This window comes from Osmerus eperlanus, chromosome 14, assembly GCF_963692335.1.
Source record: "Osmerus eperlanus chromosome 14, fOsmEpe2.1, whole genome shotgun sequence".
NCBI classification, from domain to species: domain Eukaryota; kingdom Metazoa; phylum Chordata; class Actinopteri; order Osmeriformes; family Osmeridae; genus Osmerus; species Osmerus eperlanus.
The window spans coordinates 13,054,021-13,072,917 of NC_085031.1; the positions used below are offsets into that span (position 1 = coordinate 13,054,021).

Sequence of the window (18,897 nt, forward strand, 5' to 3'; positions counted from 1 at the left end):
GATTAACAGGACTGTAGCCTATATAGGTTGGTGACATACGTGTATAACGGGCACAGTCAAGCAACTGAATTTCATAAACTATGACTAGGTCCGCGCCAAATCGGCCACAGGTAATGTTTTATAGGCTACCCTCACGGTGACAAAATGACAGTTTAGCAGGCGATGGTGAAGAACCTCTACTGTTACTTGGTTGACAGCTAGAACACAGTGAGAAGTGTCAAGTCGGAGAAGAAAGTAATGATAAAAAAACATCCTCAGTAACGAATACATTACAAATGGTTAATATGCGATTTATGATTTAAGTGCCTTGTAATTATGCATGCATAGCCTATACTAACATGCTTTACAAAGTCAAATTGGGCCTAATCAATATTGTACATGTATTCCTATTATTGTCATTCATATTAGGCTATTACCTACGAGGTTCAAATATTTTTTTACAGAGAAAAACCCGTTTTCATTTTACTTATACGTCACCTATTCGGAACGGTTCCCCGGGGTTGTTTAAAAGTTAAATATTTAGTTGTACAGACAGATCTGGAGAAATTTTGCAATCACGTTGTGAAGAAAATTGAATGAAGTTGTACGCTAATGGTTGTTGCGGATTAAAAATACATATGTTGACAGTTTTTTCTATGTAGGCTACATCTCTGGCAAAACCTTTCAATATGTCCTCACCTTAATTACGACATTCAGACTTGTCAGGTGGCTGAGTTGCTGGGCAGCAATAATCCAGAGGGGCAAGCACACAGAGACACGGCAATAGTTGTATCTTCTTCCAAATACCCTCCCTCCAAACATATAGTATTTACTCTTGCAAATAAATCCACTTCAGTTTCAGTTTGACAGCTCAAAGCAGAGAAGTCAGCTGCGTATCACTCGTAATCCACGACAGCAAGGCGCTGTTTTGACAGACCGAACGACAGCGTCGAAGAGGACGGCAGTGTCAGATATTGACACAATACGAACATAATTTCGCAGATTTGCGATTTTCTAGCCCTCCGATAGAAGAGAGATAAAAAACAACGAAGGAGTCAGACGGACTTGCTGAGCGACGTCATTCTGTGCACATGGACCCTCCTACTGCAACGAGTGCAATACAAACTCCGAATTAGGTGGCGAGGAGACAAGGTGGGAGGGGGGAGTGCGCTCGGTCTCAGGCAGGCTTCAGAGCGCAGGTATTGCGCTGGGTACAGGGCATGTTATTTCAAGTAGGATAGTAGGGTTCGGTTTCTGGGGAGGGGAGGAGGCTCTTTGAATAGGATTTTTGAGAACAGTCGGTAAACATTCGATTAATCGATGCTATAGGGCAACTTTACTTAATTACATTGAATTTGTGTTTAATTAAATTACACTCAATTGTAGTTTATTTATGAGGTCAGACATTGTGTTTCTAATAGAATATGCATGCATATTTCTTGGGTGTGCTGTTAACCTCTCTTTCTTTAACTATAACAAGTCTACTTAATAAAATTAGGTGGGAAATAAATCTGGACTTACAAGGCAGTAAAACCTGCAGGGCAAAAGGCAACATATTCCAGGTAACATAGAGGTCTCAATAGATTACGCCAATTATTCAGACCAAAAAGCATTTTCACTATTCGGTCGGTGGAAAAGGATATTTATTGACTGTCAACTGTGTCCACAAGAGGGCACCACTATTTCTCTCAATGTTCTGACCGCATCATAGTCTTCAGCGAGAGGGAATGACACAGTCGCATCATTTTTCTTTCGATTGAACAATGGATTTTTGCGTACTGAATACACTATAAAGTACAGACAGGCTTCTTTTCGTGTTCACATTTTGAATGACGGGGACAGTACTTACAGGGGAATCATTGTTGTTGATAGAAGCTTCATGTTGGCATGGTGACCATATTCAAGTTCATGGTTTTCCATGAGTGTGCACACTCACAATGTCTGTTGACTAATGGACAGAAAATAACCTTAATACCTTCTTTGTCAACATTCTCACAAACCTGTCACAAATAATGTCTGCAATAAAGTCACAGACTGGCTGAATCTATGCACAAATTCAATATATGTAGACTAATTAAATATATATATATATGTGTGTATATATATATATATATATATAGTTAGTTAGTTAGTTAGTTAGTTAGTTAGTCTATTCACAGATTATATTGGGACCTGTTAGTTCTGGGCAAACACCTTCTACAGCTGAGCCCAGTGGGCTGAAGCCTACTTCTCCCAGACTGAACCATAACCGAAATCAGACAGCTTCCGAGTTGGCAGACAGAGCCAAACTTGCAGCCATGCCAGCCTCTCTCGCTCTCTCTCTCTCTCTCTCTCTCTCTCTCTCTCTCTCTCTCTCTCTCTCTCTCTCTCTCTCTGTGTCTCTTTCTCTCTCTTTATCTCTCTCTTTCTCTCTCTCTTTATCTCTCTACCCTTTAATCCTGCATGGTTGGAAACATGCTTAAAAGAGCAAGAAATGTGCTCCTAAGGAGGAGATAACTGAATATTTCTTCGGCTCATAACCCCCACTAATCTATCACACAAAATGTCATTCCCCGAAAACTCCCCATCACCCCTTTTTAGATATCTTCACTACACTATTATATACTGGTAGCTGGAACAGGTGAGTCATTGGCATGCTTCTCCTATTTGTAAATTCATCTCAAGGAATAGAGGCATTCAACATGTCTTTTGCCATATTAGATACCTGACTACTTTAGAGACAAGCTAGAAGACCAGATAGAAAACTAACCACACCAACCTCTAAAAATAGCACACTTAGAGTTTGGAGGAGGTAGACTGAATCCCTGCTGACGACTGATCACTGTGATTATACTTGTTCCCTCCAAAGTGTGTGAGTATGTGCTTGCGTGCATGCACGCGTATTTACCACAGACCAGCACGCTCCTGGAGCAGAGCAGCAAGAAGCTGAAGACATGACATGGGACAGACACACGGTGTTCCTCATGGGGACAGGTGAATTAGAGCAGAAAACATGGAAACTAAACACTCCTCGATGGCAGGGCACAAGACTGTCACCACTCTACGTGGTAATTACAGTGTTAGTTTTAATCAGTGAACAGCTATACCCCCTCTCCCCCTCCTCCACACCCCCTCCCGTTTACCCCCTTGAAGTTCCACTTAGTGTCAGCTTTACATCCCTGCTCAGCTAAGTGGCTAATCTTTTTGTAAATTCTTTGTTATCCGTAGACGTCTCGGAGGAGAGAGACTGGCTTTTTAAGGACAGTGTCAGTTGGTAGCGTTGAAAAAGATTCTCAACTTCCGTTGTGTCTGGGCTTTCAAACTGGGTAATGACACAGTGGTTGTTGTTGTTGTGTGTGTTTAGCATTAGCTCTTCCCGTGTCAGATGCAGCATGCACTCTATCATGGGGAAAATGTTAGTCGTAAAGCACTTGGACCCTGATCAACCCACACACCCTTCATGTGTTCCATTGCCACTTTGGACAGTTAAGCTGTCCTTGGACGACCCTGGCCGCACGTGGCACGTATAGGCCTCACAATCCCCCCCTCTGCTCATATATGGCACAGTGGAGACCCCTTGGGAATGGCCTTTATTAGCGTGTTTGTTTGGACATCGCTGTGCCACCATTAACAGTTATTATTAATATTTTGGTTGAATCGTAAAAGTGGGATCCACTGTGCCAAGGGGGGTAAAGGACATTACAACTTGGTGTGATTGTGTCTGAGTTGGGGATGTACATAAACAATCCCAGGCTGCTTGTTTTGAGATCGAATACCAGCAATGTTCTCATTGCACTGTTGGCATAATGTCTAATGAGCGTGTCCTCTTTAACTTAGGTAAAAAAGTGTCTGTATTCACTTGGTTAGTGTACCGTGTTAGTCATAATAAATTATAGTCTATTACCTATCCTGTCCATCTTGTATACATCGCTCCTTCCATCTTCCACTGTAATTTTGTGGATCACTTTATGAATTACCATACAGAATTCTTCTTTCCCGAGTAGAAGGATAAGAATGGCAAACACACCTCCACACAGACAAACACGACAACACAGATGCTCTATTCAGGAGAAATGAAGCCATACTGAATTCATTTGAGCTGGATAAAAAGTCAATTAATTGTTTATGGATATTGTATAAACATATGGATATTGTATAAACAAATAATATATATATATATATCCCCAAACTTCAGCAGTACCAAAATGACCAGTCTAAGTGAGTTATACTTATTAATCCAAGTATAAATAATGACCTTCTTGTCTTAATAAACGTACAATATGCACAGTACTTCTCAAAAATTTGAATTCAATCAAAAACAGCAGTTTCTTGCTGGTTTTCAGGTGGCCTGACTGTGTGTTATTTCCAGATGAGTCTATTGTCCGGTCTGGATTATTATGGGCTGTAGCTTTCTGTGAGCAGCGATCTACCAAGGGCAGACTGGGGAAGGTGAGCGTGAGTTTCTGCAGGTGCACTGCAGACTGCAGAAGCTCACGTGCAGTGAAAAAGGGGCGGAGAGAGAAAGGTGTCGAGAGAGTGTTTTGGGGGAGGGATGGAGAGGGAAGGGGTGGAGGGAAAGAAGAGCAGATGGAACAAAAATGAGCAAGACAGTTAGAAAGACAAAAGGTTCACTTTGTGAGAGAGACAGAGGAGTAAGGAGAAAGTAAGAAAATCTAAATTAAACGTCAAATTTGCTCCCCACTTCACCTTGCAGACAACCCCCTAAATGATCTTGCCCAGCCATATCTTCTTCTGAGGTCAAAACCATAGAGACGACCATGTCAAAACAATAAGATTTACAAATAGCCCATATATTTTCATTTAAATTGAACAGTCATCGTCACAATTGCCAAAATCGCTGTATCCCTTCATTGAAATACTTCACATGATCCAAGTATCTGTATGAGTGCGTCTTGGGTATTCTTGAACCTTAACAGAACCTAGCTGAATTGAAACGTGTCAGATGATTAAAGAACACATTTACCCTTCTCGCACGGTATCGGGAAATGCATATTCAATAGGTACATAGGGTATCGGCGCGCCACCCGATTCCTAATCAACATATTAACTCGCTTCACCTTTAGCACTGAATTATTTGGGACTGCAGCAAAATTGTGTCAAGTAGATTACAAACAGATACAACCTGCCTCTTTCTAGCACAGATTTATTTTTGGTCCACAGCCCAGGCCTCAGACAGATGCCCGGGCAGGGCGGCATGGATGGACTTCTTTACCAAAGACGGCCCGTGCCATCTGATATCTACAAGACGACAACATTAACTGTGCATTTGGTTATTCATGACCATATGTCCATGGCCCTGAACAGGATTTGGGAGGGTTGTTACATGTCATAGATGTTTCTTTCAATCATCATGGAGTGTGGGTATGATGAGGGACATTCTGTTGGTAGGTGATTGAAGAAACTTCAGATGAAGAAAAAAACGAAAGAGAGAGGAGGCGGACATCTTGGGAAGCTCCATTAGCAGGCTGAGTTGGTTCAATCCAACTAAATGAATCCCCAAAAATGTACAAACGTCCTCCTTTGTACTTATTGATAAACATCTAGAACCTCCTTGGTAACTGTCGAGTTTTGCAAACAGCAGTCTTTCTTCTTCTGAGCTCAAACAGGCAACTGAGTTCATTTTTATCCTTTTGCAAAGCAATTCCGGTTCTTAAACTAGTATACTGCACTGAAGCACGATTAGAATCAATATATGTTGTCCTGTCTTTCAAGGCCATTTCAATCGTACTCAAGGACATTCAGAGCAGTACACCTGTGTAAATGCAAACGTGCTGCGAGGACTCACAAGGCATTGTAGTTATGACATATCCTTAAAAAACACCCACCCACATGCTGTTTACTTTCTCTCCTTGTCTCTCCCTCCCCAAGTCTCTTGCTCTCCCTGTCTCCCTCTCTCTCTCTCTCTCTCTCTCTCTCTCTCTCTCTCTCTCTCTCTCTCTCTTTCGCCAAGTCTCTCTTCTCACACAGACAGCCCCCTACCCCTCCCCACAATCCATGTACAAAACACAACAACCTACTGTAGCACTGCTTTAGAATCTGCTGATTTGAGCTGAGCCCTCTGGAAGCCAGCTCTGGTGCACAGTGGGCAGCTGGAGTGGGCAGCCTAAATGGGTCAGCCCCACAGTGATGTAACAGAGCTACAGCAGAGAGCAGACCCAAAGAGTAGACCAGACATACAGGGGGGATTAGAAGAACTAACCCTGGCCTGTTTGTCTACTCACTGTGTTTGTGTGTGTCTGTGTGTGTGATAGAGGGACAGAGATAGTATGTGTGTTTTGTTTCTGGAAGTGTTCATGCTAGTGCATGTGTGTGTGTGTTTGAGAGGGAGGGAGGGTGAAATAGTGAGTGTGTGTGTGAGAGAGAGGGAGGGAGGGGGAGAGAGTGAAATAGTGAGTGTGTGTGCTTGTCCCCCTGTAATGACAAGTATGGGTGACAGAGGGGAGTCCCTTTACAAACTTAAACATACTTTAGTCAAGGTATGAGGGAGTGGGTGGCATGTTTCATAGATCACCTGTTCCACTGCAGTGAGGGGAATACAGGCATGCCTCATTCCGATCAATTTATTTCAAAAGAGCATTGCTTGTCTGTCTATTCACTTTTTCAGAGTTGTAAAAATATACTAAGAGTTTGCTCTGTGTTCTCAGAAGCATCTCGCTGGGGAGGAAACATATTTTTTTCTTTGTGTTGTTTCCTTTTTTTCTAAGAACAATTCCAGCAAATTACTCTTTGAAGCCCTGGCAGAAGATCAAAGCTAATCTCAAACCCTCTAAAAAGAACACAATTTTATGGCATGTAAACACTATCTCAACCTAATTTTAACACTCGTTAAACAAAAGTGAAATGTCAAAGCAATTAGCCCAGAGCTTGTCCCAAATTACCAGGCTTTCTTTCCAAATTTTCACACCGGGCGTGTTCCAAAATCTTCCTCAACATCAGTGTCTAGCCTTTCCAAAAGTTGGTGTAGATGAAAATGCATGTCACATCGATTATGTCTGACTGCTTTAATAGGGAGGAGGCCTGTGTTCCCAAAATCTCGCTTCATGTATTTATAATAATAGGAAAACACTGTGGTCTGGTCTATGAAAAATGTCTGTGCATTCATGGTTGAACTTATATGAACACCCCAGTGTCGGCCTAATATTAGCAGGCCAGTGACATTTCCTGGAAAACCACCCTACATCTTAAAATGCACAGGGTCTTCTATCCATGGTGCAGAACATGTTTGATGCTTTATACTTTAGGAAATTATCCCCAAAATAGAACCATGTGAAAAAGAATTGAAAAAGAATTTCAAAAAAGATCACAGATCGAACCCTGTCCAGACTAGGTTCCAAACCTGGGTAACATAAGAAGAGTCATTGTGTTTGGTATCATAGGACCTGAAAAGATTCTACCTGGATCCATGTTTTCAGCTGGGTGTTATATTTATTTATTATAGTGTTTCTACACTGTATAGCAACATTCTCTCTTTGTGGAGTTTACATAAAATACCACAGTTCAATTGACAGGAAGCAGTGCGTTAAGCTGGGAACACAAGTCTCTGACTCTCGGTCCATCAGCACCGGATCACCTCAGGGCTGCGTCCTTTCTCCTCTGCTCTTCTCCCTGTACACCAACAGCTGCACATCCAGTCATCCACCCTCATTGGGCTCATCTCTGACGGGGACGAGTCTCATTCTAGGTGGGAAGCTGACAACCTGGTGACCTGGTGCAGCCAGAACAACCTAGAGCTCAATGTTCTTAAGACAGTGGAGATGGTTGTGGACTTCAGGAAGAATACAGCCCCACTCACCCCCATCACCCTGGGTGACTCCCCAGTCAACACTGTGGAGTCCTTCCGCTTCCTGGGCACTATCCTCTCCCAGGACCTCAAGTGGGAACTGAACATCAGCTCCCTCACCAAGAAAGCACAACAAAGGATGTACTTCCTACGGCAGCTGAAGAAATTAAACCTTCCAAAGACAATGATGGTGCACTTCTACACAGCCATCATTGAGTCCATCTTCACCTCCTCCATCACCATCTGGTACGCTGCTGCCACTGCCAAGGACAAGAGCAGGCTGCCGCGTATCATCCGCACTGCTGAGAAGGTGATTGGCTGCAATCTGCCTACCCTCGAGGACCTGCACACCTCGAGGACCCTGAGGCGAGCGAGGAAGATTGTTGCCGACTCCTCCCACCATGGACACTCCCTGTTCCAGTCACTCCCCTTTGGCAGAAGGCTGCGGTCCATCAGGACCAATACCACACGCCACAAAAACAGTTTCTTCCCTTCAGCTGTTGGTCTCTTCAACAAGGCCAAGGGTTCCCACTGACTTTTATGACTTAATGTCCTAAAAACACATTGCTTTTTGCACTGCATCACACAATTGTATCTTGTACCATTTGTATTTTTTGTAAATATTTGTACTATTTGTATTTTATATTGTAAATTACGGCAACTTATATTTTATTTTATATTCTATTGTATATTTTACTTTATTCTTATTCCACTTAGTATTGCTAGTTCCACTTAGTATTGCTATACCCTTAGTATAGTTAGTCCTCATATTTAAATGTAAGATTCCTATATGTTTAATGTATGCACATAGCCTGGCTCTGCCCTCCTATGTACTTCAGCTCAATTTGGATTTTGCTTCTGTACTAGGTCTGGGATTTCAATGCATCAGTCGGTTTTCAGAAACACATTTTTTGTAGGTCCAATCAGCGAACAGAGGGAGTGGCTGAGAACGATGACGTTGATGTTGTGCATTAGTTTGAGTTGTAGTTCTGTAATGGTGGTGGAGAAAGATGAGAGCGAAGCTATTCTGCGGTTGTGGCAACACAGCCGAATATCCATAAGTTAATGCCGGAGCAAGAACAATCCTTGCTGAGTTTTGTTGGTGGCCATGATGTTGTGGCCCTCCTCCCCACGGGGTTCAGGAAAAGTTAGATTTTCCAGCTACAGCAGCTAGCTCCGTGGTGAAGGAGTTGGCTAAGGCGAACAATAGTGAGTGGTTATGGCAGATCATAGTGGCTTTTGGAAGATCCAATAGTTTTAAACTTCAACAGAGTACCCGCCTTCAAGGAAGTTAACGCTTGTCAATGGAGCGATCCCAGACCCTCTGTACAAATGAAATGTACTAGGGTCTGGTTAGGACCAGGCTAGTATGCACCTTCCTGCCAAAGCAAATACCTTGTCTGTGCAAACTTTCATGGCGAATAAAACCCATTCTGATTCTGAAAAAATAAGCTTTTCTGTTCCATTTTCTTTTGTGTCTATTGTCAGCATATTTGTCTTGATTTGAGATCTGACCACAGAATAATAATAATAACAATAAAACACTCTCATAAATGTTTTGATGTGCTACAGTGGTTCCAACTCACTTTCTTACCCCACCATTGTTTCCCTGTTTCCCATCAACGTCTGATTCCAGTCAGTATTTGTGTGTCGTGTCTCTTATTAATTAAGGCGCCTCTTGAAAATGACATGGAGCTAGGTGCAAAATATCAAGAGCTGACGCTTGTGTCATGATTCATTTCACGGTCAACAATCTCCCTCGATGTCACTGATAATTGGGCGCCAAGCATTGCGTAACATGCCATACTATGTGTCGGGGTGGGTGGCTCCCAACTCTGAGCTGCTGTGATTCACTTTGACTCAGAGTAGTCTTCCCATCGTGCCATCATGTGCAGATCACTGTTGGGGTGGTTTGATGCCTGAGGGTTTGAACACTGGGTTTATGTCAGCTGTTGGCCTACACAGTAGTTATAGTTTATATCATGGTAAGCAATGTCTAAACTGTTCACTGACTGTTCAACATAGCTATCACAATGAGTGGGTCACCCCAATGAATTTTTTCTCTCCTGATTTAATCAAAACCTCAATGACTGGTGTAGTAAATTGGTTCCAGAAAAACTTTGACCATCCGACATTTGCTTGAAGCATGTAATGTTATGTATCACAGACAGTATTTTCCAGATTAGAATTCTTTCAACGTGAATAATAAGTGCATTTTTGAATTTTTGATCCTAAGATTATTTGAATAGCCCTCCAAGCCTCTGGATGCTCACGGAATAAGTGAAAAATCAGGAAACTTATTTTAATGAATCACAACAAATCCGACGGACCGATTTTAAATATTGTTATATAAAGTGGATTTGCATATGCACCGCCAACATTCCTCTCCAGGTTCAGTCTTGCTAGAGCAAAAAATAAATTGTTTTCCAGGAATGAGGGCAGATGGTAAAAATAAACAATGGGCCATAACACTCAAATTAACACAGATTGGGATTTGATGTGCCGCGCGGCAAGACTATTGCCTCACTGGCTGCTAGTGCAGCTGAGGCCGTTGCAGCTTCCAGAGTGTATTTGTAGAGGGGGTGGGAGGGAATGTAGGCCAATGAGGGCAGCTCTCACAGTCTCGCCGCCGGGGCTGGCATGTCCTGGTGCCAATTTTCATTTGTTTTTGGAGGAAAAGGGAGTTGGAGGTTGTTGGAGGCTCCGAAGGGAGTGTGTTTGGGGCGAGAGTGTAGGTGTGTAGTCGGTGGGTGCATGGGTGGAAAAAGTGTGGAAAAGATTAAACATGTGGGCTTTTGCACACACTAGAGTATGTTCGTACAGGAAGGGAATGCCTGCTACTATAACTCCCGATGAGAGGTTTGTCTCTGTGTGTAATCCAGAGTGTAATCCTCACAGTATTGCACAAGGGCTTTCGAACAGCAATAATTTACAGTCTGTTGCAGTCTACCCTTTATGTTAAGTTTCAAAAATTTCTCAAATCTCTGTCACAATATTCTTTGACATAATCCACTGGGTCAGTGGATTCTAACAAGTAGCCTACATCCTTACAGAATGGACACACAGTGAAGCCTCCCCTGTAATACAGAATATAAATATAGCCATGCAAATGTCCACTGGAGTTCACATCGTAGTGCAAAAGAAATAGCCATGCAAATGTGCTCTGTATTTCACGTAGTAGTGCAAAACTTTGGGAGTTATTATTCACAAGCAGCCCCCTCCATCTGCAAAGAGGCAGACTGAGGCTGTTTTCCTGGCAATACTGCAGAGCACAGAAAAGAGGTCTGTGAGAAATAGCAGAAATTGTGATATTTAGCCAAAGTGTACATTTGTCTAGCTTCAATGATCATTTTTGCCACACCTCGAGCTTTCGCCAAAGAGGAAAAGTGGAGAAGGAAAAATAATTTGTTAAATGTGTGTAGTCCAGTAGGAAATTGTTTGGCTTGCATGTTTGTATACAGTCCACTAGGTGCCTTTGGTCAAGGTAGTCATGATTGTAGTCGTGCACTTCCTGTAGAAAGCATTGCATGTACCTTCCCTCTCACAGACAATGAAAGAATATGAAACCAAACTCCTTCACATACTATACTGAAAACCACATACACAAGTGAAATCATTTCACATACACAACCGAAACACTTTCATACAACTGAATAATTATACACAACTGAAAAGCTTTCATGAACACTCAGGAAAGATTTCACAATTGACACATACTAGTGAAGTGTGCTCATATACACATTTAAAAGGCTCTCAAATAGTCTGGAGAAAACCTTTTATATAAACTATTGAAAAGCGTGTTTCTATTAATTCAGAACACTAATCTCTTGAAATAAAAAAAATTCCAAAAGATTTGCATATTGTGTTGAGTTAAATTAACAGCTTGCAGTAGGTTTGACCCTGCAACCTCAGTGTAGTGATGGTACTTGGTGGGGAGCAAATTAGTGGCTGGCCTAATCACATCAACATATAGTTGTCTTGTATTTAAGGAACTGTAAAATATGTCTGTGCTTCATTTGGGTAAATTACATTTGACTGTTAATTAAGGTCAGCTGGGGAGAGAGCGAGTTTTTCTTCCAACCCAAATGTCAATGACATACCTCTCTGTGTCTATAGAAAATGGAATACCATCTTGTGAGGACTAGCTGCCTTCTCGATCCTCTCCCTGCCAAACTCTGTAGGGAACTTATCCCTATTATTGGACCACCCATGCTTAGTATTATTAATGAATCTATTGTAATTGGCCAAGTCCCCAACAATTTCAAACAAGCTATTATTAAGCCCCTTCTTAAAAAACCAAACCTGGATCCAGGTTGTCTTAGCAACTACAGGCCAATTTCAAATTTGCCATTCATCTCCAAAATTTTAGAGAAGGCTGTGGCACAACAGCTCACTGAGCACCTCTCCTCAAATCAGCTTTATGAACCTCTCCAGTCTGGATTTCGTCTCCACCACAGCACTGAAACTGCATTAGCCAAGGTCGTCAATGATCTACTGTTAGCCTCTGACGCGGTTTCTTTCTCTGTCCTGGTTCTTCTAGACCTAAGTGCAGCTTTTGACACGGTGGATCATGAGATTCTCTTGGAACGTATGGAGAACTATGTTGGGATTTCTGGTACATCACTTCAGTGGTTTAGATCGTATCTATCCGATAGATCACAATATGTCCACTATGATGGCTGCTCATCCAGGAGCTCCACTGTAAAATACGGAGTACCACAGGGTTCAGTTCTAGGCCCTCTGTTATTTTCTCTCTATATGCTGCCTTTAGGAAACCTAATTAGAAGCTCTGGGGTAAATTTTCACTGTTATGCAGATGATACTCAGCTATATATGTCTATAAAGTCTGGAGAATTTCCATATGCTATGGAAAAATGTGTTTCTAGGTTGAGAGCTTGGATGACTGCAAATTTCCTTCTTCTAAATTCGGATAAAACCGAGGTTCAAATTTTCGGTCCTAAAAAATATAGAAATAATTTTTCCAATCTGACCTTAGACCTAGACGGCGTCAAAGTCTCTCAAAGCCAGCTAGTAAAAAATTTAGGAGTCACAATGGACCCAGACCTTTCATTTGAGTACCATATTAAGCAAATTACTAGAACTGCATTTTTCCATCTACGTAATATTGCCAAAATACGAAAATTTCTCTCAAAGGATGATGCCGAAAAACTAATACATGCATTTGTTACGTCCCGATTGGACTATTGCAATATGTTGTTCTCTGGCCTCCCAATTACCCACCTAAAAAAATTACAGCGGGTGCAAAATGCTGCTGCTAGACTATTGACCAGAACAAGAAAGTTTGATCACATAACATCTACTCTTGTCTCTCTACACTGGCTCCCTATCCAAGCCAGAGCTGACTTCAAAGTTCTACTACTAACCTACAAATCTCTGCATGGATTGGCACCACTGTACCTCTCCGGTCTCCTTGCACCCTATTGCCCCGCAAGGACACTTAGATCTCAAGATGCCGGCTATCTGGTGGTTCCCAAAATTAAGAAAAAAACAGCTGGAGGTAGGGCGTTCTCATATAGAGCGCCTCTTCTCTGGAATAAACTACCCGTCTCAATTAGGGAGTCTGATACTGTTTCGACGTTTAAAATTAGGTTAAAAACGTTATTGTTTAATCAATTCTACGACTGTTAAAGGTAAGTATGTTACTAGTTGGAGGCAACAGGGGACGGGTTGTTTCCATCCTTATTCTTTAAGTATAACTTATTTTAGAGTTCTCTTCCCCTGGAACAGATTTCATGTTCCAAATGAGGGGGGCTGTCGCTGTCTTGGTGTGTGGGGTTGCATCAAATTCCCCTTTTTTGCTCTGTTAAATTGCTGCACCAGTCCACACTTGACCGGTGGGGATCTCATTCTATTATGACTGTAACTGTTAGCTGCTCCTGGCATTCTCTAATCCCTGCTCTCCTCTCTCTGTCCCCCCCACACACATCCCTTGTGGTGTGGGGGGTTTGAGTTGTCAGCACCTGCCTGGTCGTCGGTCAGCCAACGCTGGACCTGGTCGCGAGTCTCCCGGTCCTGTCCTACATCTATAAAGTTGAATAATGGATTTTGGTGTTTTAAAAACCCATCGACACTGTATGACTATGTTTAGCCTGTGTTCTGCTCCTCTCTCCCACCAACCGTCTCTGGAGGAGGGGATCCCTCTCTGAATTGCTCCTCCCAAGGTTTCTTCCATTTTTTTTTCTCCTGTTGAGAGTTTTTTGGGAGTTTTTCCTTGTCTTCCTTGAGGGTTTAGGTTGGTTGAGGGGCAGTTCTATGGGCATATGTGAAGCCCTCTGTGACATGCTTGCGTGTAAAAAGGGCTATACAAATAAATTTGATTTGATTTGATTTGAGGACTGCAGTCCACATTCATAGCTGTGTCAAAGTGTTAGCAGTTGCAGGGATTTAAGGTTATGTTATAGAAAGTGAGTGCGTCAGTGCATGACCTTGTCCATCATTGTAAAGGTATCCTTGTTTGCTGCATTGACATACTTACAGAGACAGTACTCCCGACAGAGAACTCACTCTTTAGAAAAGCCCACATTTCTATGTCGTTACCGCAGGTTCATTGCACCTCCTAGCTCAACAGACGAATAAGATTAATTACAAAGCGAGAAAGCTGTTAATATTTCACCACTCTGCTGAAAGTCTGTTAGAATATCCCAGTGTGCCAGACTATACCTTCTGTTCAGTGCGTACAGCTTTTACACACTCTGAGCCCCTCCGCAACAGAAACATAGCCCCGATGGCCATGAGGGAAAACATACATTTCTCCTCTTCTAAGCAGAAACTACTTTTATTTCTTTGAGCATCTTTAGTTTCGCAGCAAGTTATACGTCGTTATCTCTTTGTTTTTGTATCTGCAGATGTTCTCCTGTGATCTCAGTGGAATTAGGTTTAATTTTAAGATTAACATTGAGAAAGGGGGAAAAAATCTAAACAATAGATCTGGTTGTTTTTTTGTTTGTTTTTTCAACAAATTGAACATGGGGTGCAGGCCTAAATTAAGAACATACTGGTTTTGTAACAATGGGAATATCAAAGAGCATTGAATTATCAGTAATGAGTAAACTGCTAAACAGCAATACATGTCGTCACTGGTATGTCTTTGTCAAATGTGGCCTTTTCTTTCCCCTAACGGAGAAGGTTCCTAAACCTGAAACACCCAAGTTGAGAGAATGGTTTTGATTCCAGAAATGCAGTAAAAATGTAAGTTTGTGTAGGTTATTAGAAACATGTAAAAGACACAGTATAGGGGTTCTGAATATGGGTTAGGATGTTGTAAAGGGGCAGTTGAGGGTTGTGTTACCAAAGCAAGACAACTGTGAACATCCTCTTACCTATGGAAACCTACCCACCTCTATACCAAGCCTCACTTATGAAATGACATAAAACCCGCTAAAGCGTAATGAAGTATAAATGCATAGAATTTCCTATGTAACTACAATGTTCTTACAATGGGTATTTGTAGTTACAGTACATGATATATTACATAACCTTAATCTGAAGTTTTGCCCAGTTTGCTATTGACTGAAACTTGTTTTGGATCTCTTTCGTATGTATGGAGAACAGTGTCCAAAAAGAAGCAAACCAATTATAATATATAATTATATTAAACCAATTTACCAAACCATTTATAAAAAAACAAAGAAATCTAAGAAATATATGTCCTTTTCATTTGGTATTGAGAGACTGGTTTTCTCCCCTTTTATGTTGATAGATTTCCACAACCATGTCAAGACTGATTGAGAATCACAAATCCAAATCCTCTTTTGAAAAACAAGGATTTTTATCATTTTAGTGGTCCCATCTTGAAAATAATTACCTATTCGCCAATCTTGCAACTATCTAAGGATTAAAATACCATAACCGTGAGACATTTTTCTATTTAATTCCTTCCAAAGGCCTCAGATGAGCAACATGGTTTAACGTGCATGGCATGATACAAAGGACTGTGGATCTGTTTAAAAACAGGCCCTTTCATCCATACAATTCTCACATCTCTGCCAGTCAACTTTTATGTGGGTTGTTTGATGGTTTCTATGGGGTAAGAAGGCACCTATTGGTAATAATATTGAACCAATAGCTTTACAAGCCCGAATGTTAACTGTGTTTGGTTTCACTTTTGGGTTGTACTGAAATGAAGCTTTGAATGACTCTTACATGAAGCTATTATTCTAGTCTTGTATTTTAATATAGGTAGGCTATTTTAGTCTGGTAAGGCTGGGTAGGCTAGGCTAAACAATGTATTTCTAATACAAAATTACCGTGTTTTGGTTGTACAGGAAGCAACAATACAAACCATATTGGACTTACAACTAACAAAGCAGTGGTTCACTGGGTGAGAGTGCACACATAAAAGGCCTTAATGCAGGGGCCCAGGTTTGATTCTGGCCTGGGTCATTTCCTGCATGCCTTTCCCTCTCTCTATCCCTGCTTTCCTGTCTATCTTCCACTGTTTAATCTGATAAAATTTAACAGATTACATTTCTTACCCATAGCTTTTCATCAACGTTTCATTCAAGTGATTTTCACCTCCAGATCACAGCCATCTGATTATCCTTGAGATTTCTCATCCTCTATCCCATCATCATCCAGGTGATTGTCTCGTTATGTCTTGTCTGACTCCCTGTGTGGGTGTAATTAGTCACATGGGGATATAAGTTACTCCATATGTCTTCTCAATTATATTACAGCAACTGAACATGATGATGGAAGCTAGCTAGCCATAGATTTGTCATGATCACTGTAACAGTGAAGAAGAAAAAAACTGCACGGTGCCTACTGACCCGAGCGTCCGGTTACATTGCATTTCAGACCCATCACTCGCTCTTTATTAGACTTAACTCATCATCACTCTCAATTAGCTCGAATGGAGAATATGGCAATGTATGTGACAGATTTGGTTTGCGAAATTGACTGAAAAGACCAACACACAATTGCTTGATCCAGTGTGTTGGAACACATTGTCAACCTCCATCTTTTCAGATTGCCTCTGTCTTTACATTTACATTTACATTTAGTCATTTAGCAGACGCTCTTATCCAGAGCGACTTACAGTAAGTACAGGGACATTCCCCCGAGGCAAGTAGGGTGAAGTGCCTTGCCCAAGGACACAACATCAGTTGGCATGACCGGGAATCGAGCTGGCAACCTTCGGATTACTAGCCCGATTCCCTCACCGCTCAGCCACCTGACTCCCTCTTTGTCTTTATCTGCGCTGTCAGCAGTGGCGTGTCCAGACTGGGGTGGCCCAAGTGGGTCACTGACTTTTGCAAGGGTGGCAGTACGAACACACACACCACAACTGAATAGCATACATTTATTATTTGTCTCCACAAAAATATTTTCGTCAAATATTTATCAAATATATTTTTGAAAGGTTGAAAAAAATGGAACGAAAGTTTGAAAAAAAATTGAAAGAAAGGTTGAAAATTGTTTTTTAAGAAAGTTTAGAAAAACAGTTTCAAAAGGTTTCGAACAGTTTCAATTTTTTTTCTTCCAAACTGTTTCTTCTCAACTTTTTTTAACATCTGGACCGATTGTTCAATTTACCGCTCATTAATCTCAGTCTCACTCGGCCAACCAGCAGCTCCTTCTGCAGTCCCCTGCTAAACTAAACTGTTCTGCATTAGCCGCATACTAACAGTTCCACAACTTCGATAAGCTACAATGTAAAATAGCCTACACTTAGGTCTAGTACACGTTAACCAACAAACTGTTCAGACACCAACACCATAGCAATCCTTATAAACTTGTCATACTCTTCCTAGGCCTTTTGATAAGCCCTCGGGACAGTGTAAATTGGCATTAAATCATGACTTTGTGGCTGCAGAGGTGCTTACTGAGACGTCCCCTTCTCAGTCCAGTGGTTAGACCGAGGTGGTGGTTTGCGACAGGCCATCCCCGAAGCAATGATCAATGACTTTTATTAAGGGGCCTGGGTCTCACAGTAAAATGGACATGAACACCAATACCAACTTAGCCGATATTTATCTTACAGCCAAACGGAAAGGTTTTGTTTACATTTGTGTAGGCGAGTTTGTGTGCATGAGTGTCCGGATATGAGAAGGAAAGAGGGACGCTGTGGGCCTTAGTTTCTGGACGGCTCAAGGCCGTTGGTAGGCTACTGCTAACACAGATGTAGTTGTGACAGTTTTCTTTAGGTGAAATTTTTTTTCTCTCGCCTTGACACATTTACTAATTTCCTGGCTCACTGATTGCTTGTACTGAAATGGGTGTGTGGGCACAGTTGAGGCTCCAGTCAAAGTTAGGTGGCACAGTGCTAATTTTGTGTCAATTAAAACCCAATATTGCGCTAGCGTCTCTGCCGGGTCAGACCACTTCATTACCCAGATGCAGCTGGCGTTGTGTATTAGTTTCCGATCGAGTGTCTTTTATGCGAACGTGCACAGACTTATCCAAAATGACACACGCCACTTTTATGCATGTTGTATCGCCTGCACCTCTCGAACAAGGACATCGGTTTCCTCCTGAGAGAAGCTTTTCTATCGTACCTGGTCTGGACTTACTCAGTCAGTACAAATTTGGCAGTTTACCATGACAGTGTGCCCTGCTTTAAAGGGGAATGAGAAGAGCTGCTTTGATTGACCTTATTTGAAGGCAGCCACCGGCACTCCTAATGATTGTTTATTCTCATCCAACCTACCTCCATTGCCACATCCCGAAATTGTGTCACAAATCGGTGACACAATTTAGCCCAGATCGACTTCTGCTGTAAACTTGCGCCATGCACCTTTGTTTTGACCTGGGAAGTAGGGCCCTGTAGTGTGGGCTTGATAGCTAACTATTCTTGAGGTGACTCCTTAAACAACAAAAAAAGAATATTTGTACTTGTGGGAACATTTTTCAAATGTTCAAGTGCCTATTTGTAGAGGGCTTTTGGGACTATAGGGTAACAATTACTTAAAGGGTTGGGGTTAGGCGCTAGGGATATTTTTGGGATCAGGGTACAGTTTAGGATTCAAGATAGGTTTTTGGGTTAAAGTTAGGGCTAGAGGTTAAGGTTAGAGTTAAGATAAGGTATAGAGTAAAATATCACCAATTGAACCAAATTTTCAGGTTTGTGTGTGTGTTAAAATATTTTTGGAACAACCTACAGCCCAGGTGTGGGCACG

At 41.8% G+C, this 18,897-nt stretch overlaps 1 protein-coding gene across 2 annotated transcripts in view; it reads right to left on the minus strand.

Moving 5' to 3' along the window:
* nr3c2 (nuclear receptor subfamily 3, group C, member 2) overlaps positions 1-1,101 on the minus strand; it is a 56,456-nt gene extending 55,355 nt beyond the window's left edge. Inside the window, exon 1 of one of the 2 annotated variants that reach the window (XM_062478695.1) lies at positions 679-1,100. The gene's annotated coding sequence lies outside the window, so the exon portion shown is untranslated. Of the gene's footprint in view, positions 1-678 lie in introns of both variants that reach the window. The other variant, XM_062478694.1, reaches the window with a different exon arrangement.
* Positions 1,102-18,897: the final 17,796 nt, after the last annotated feature.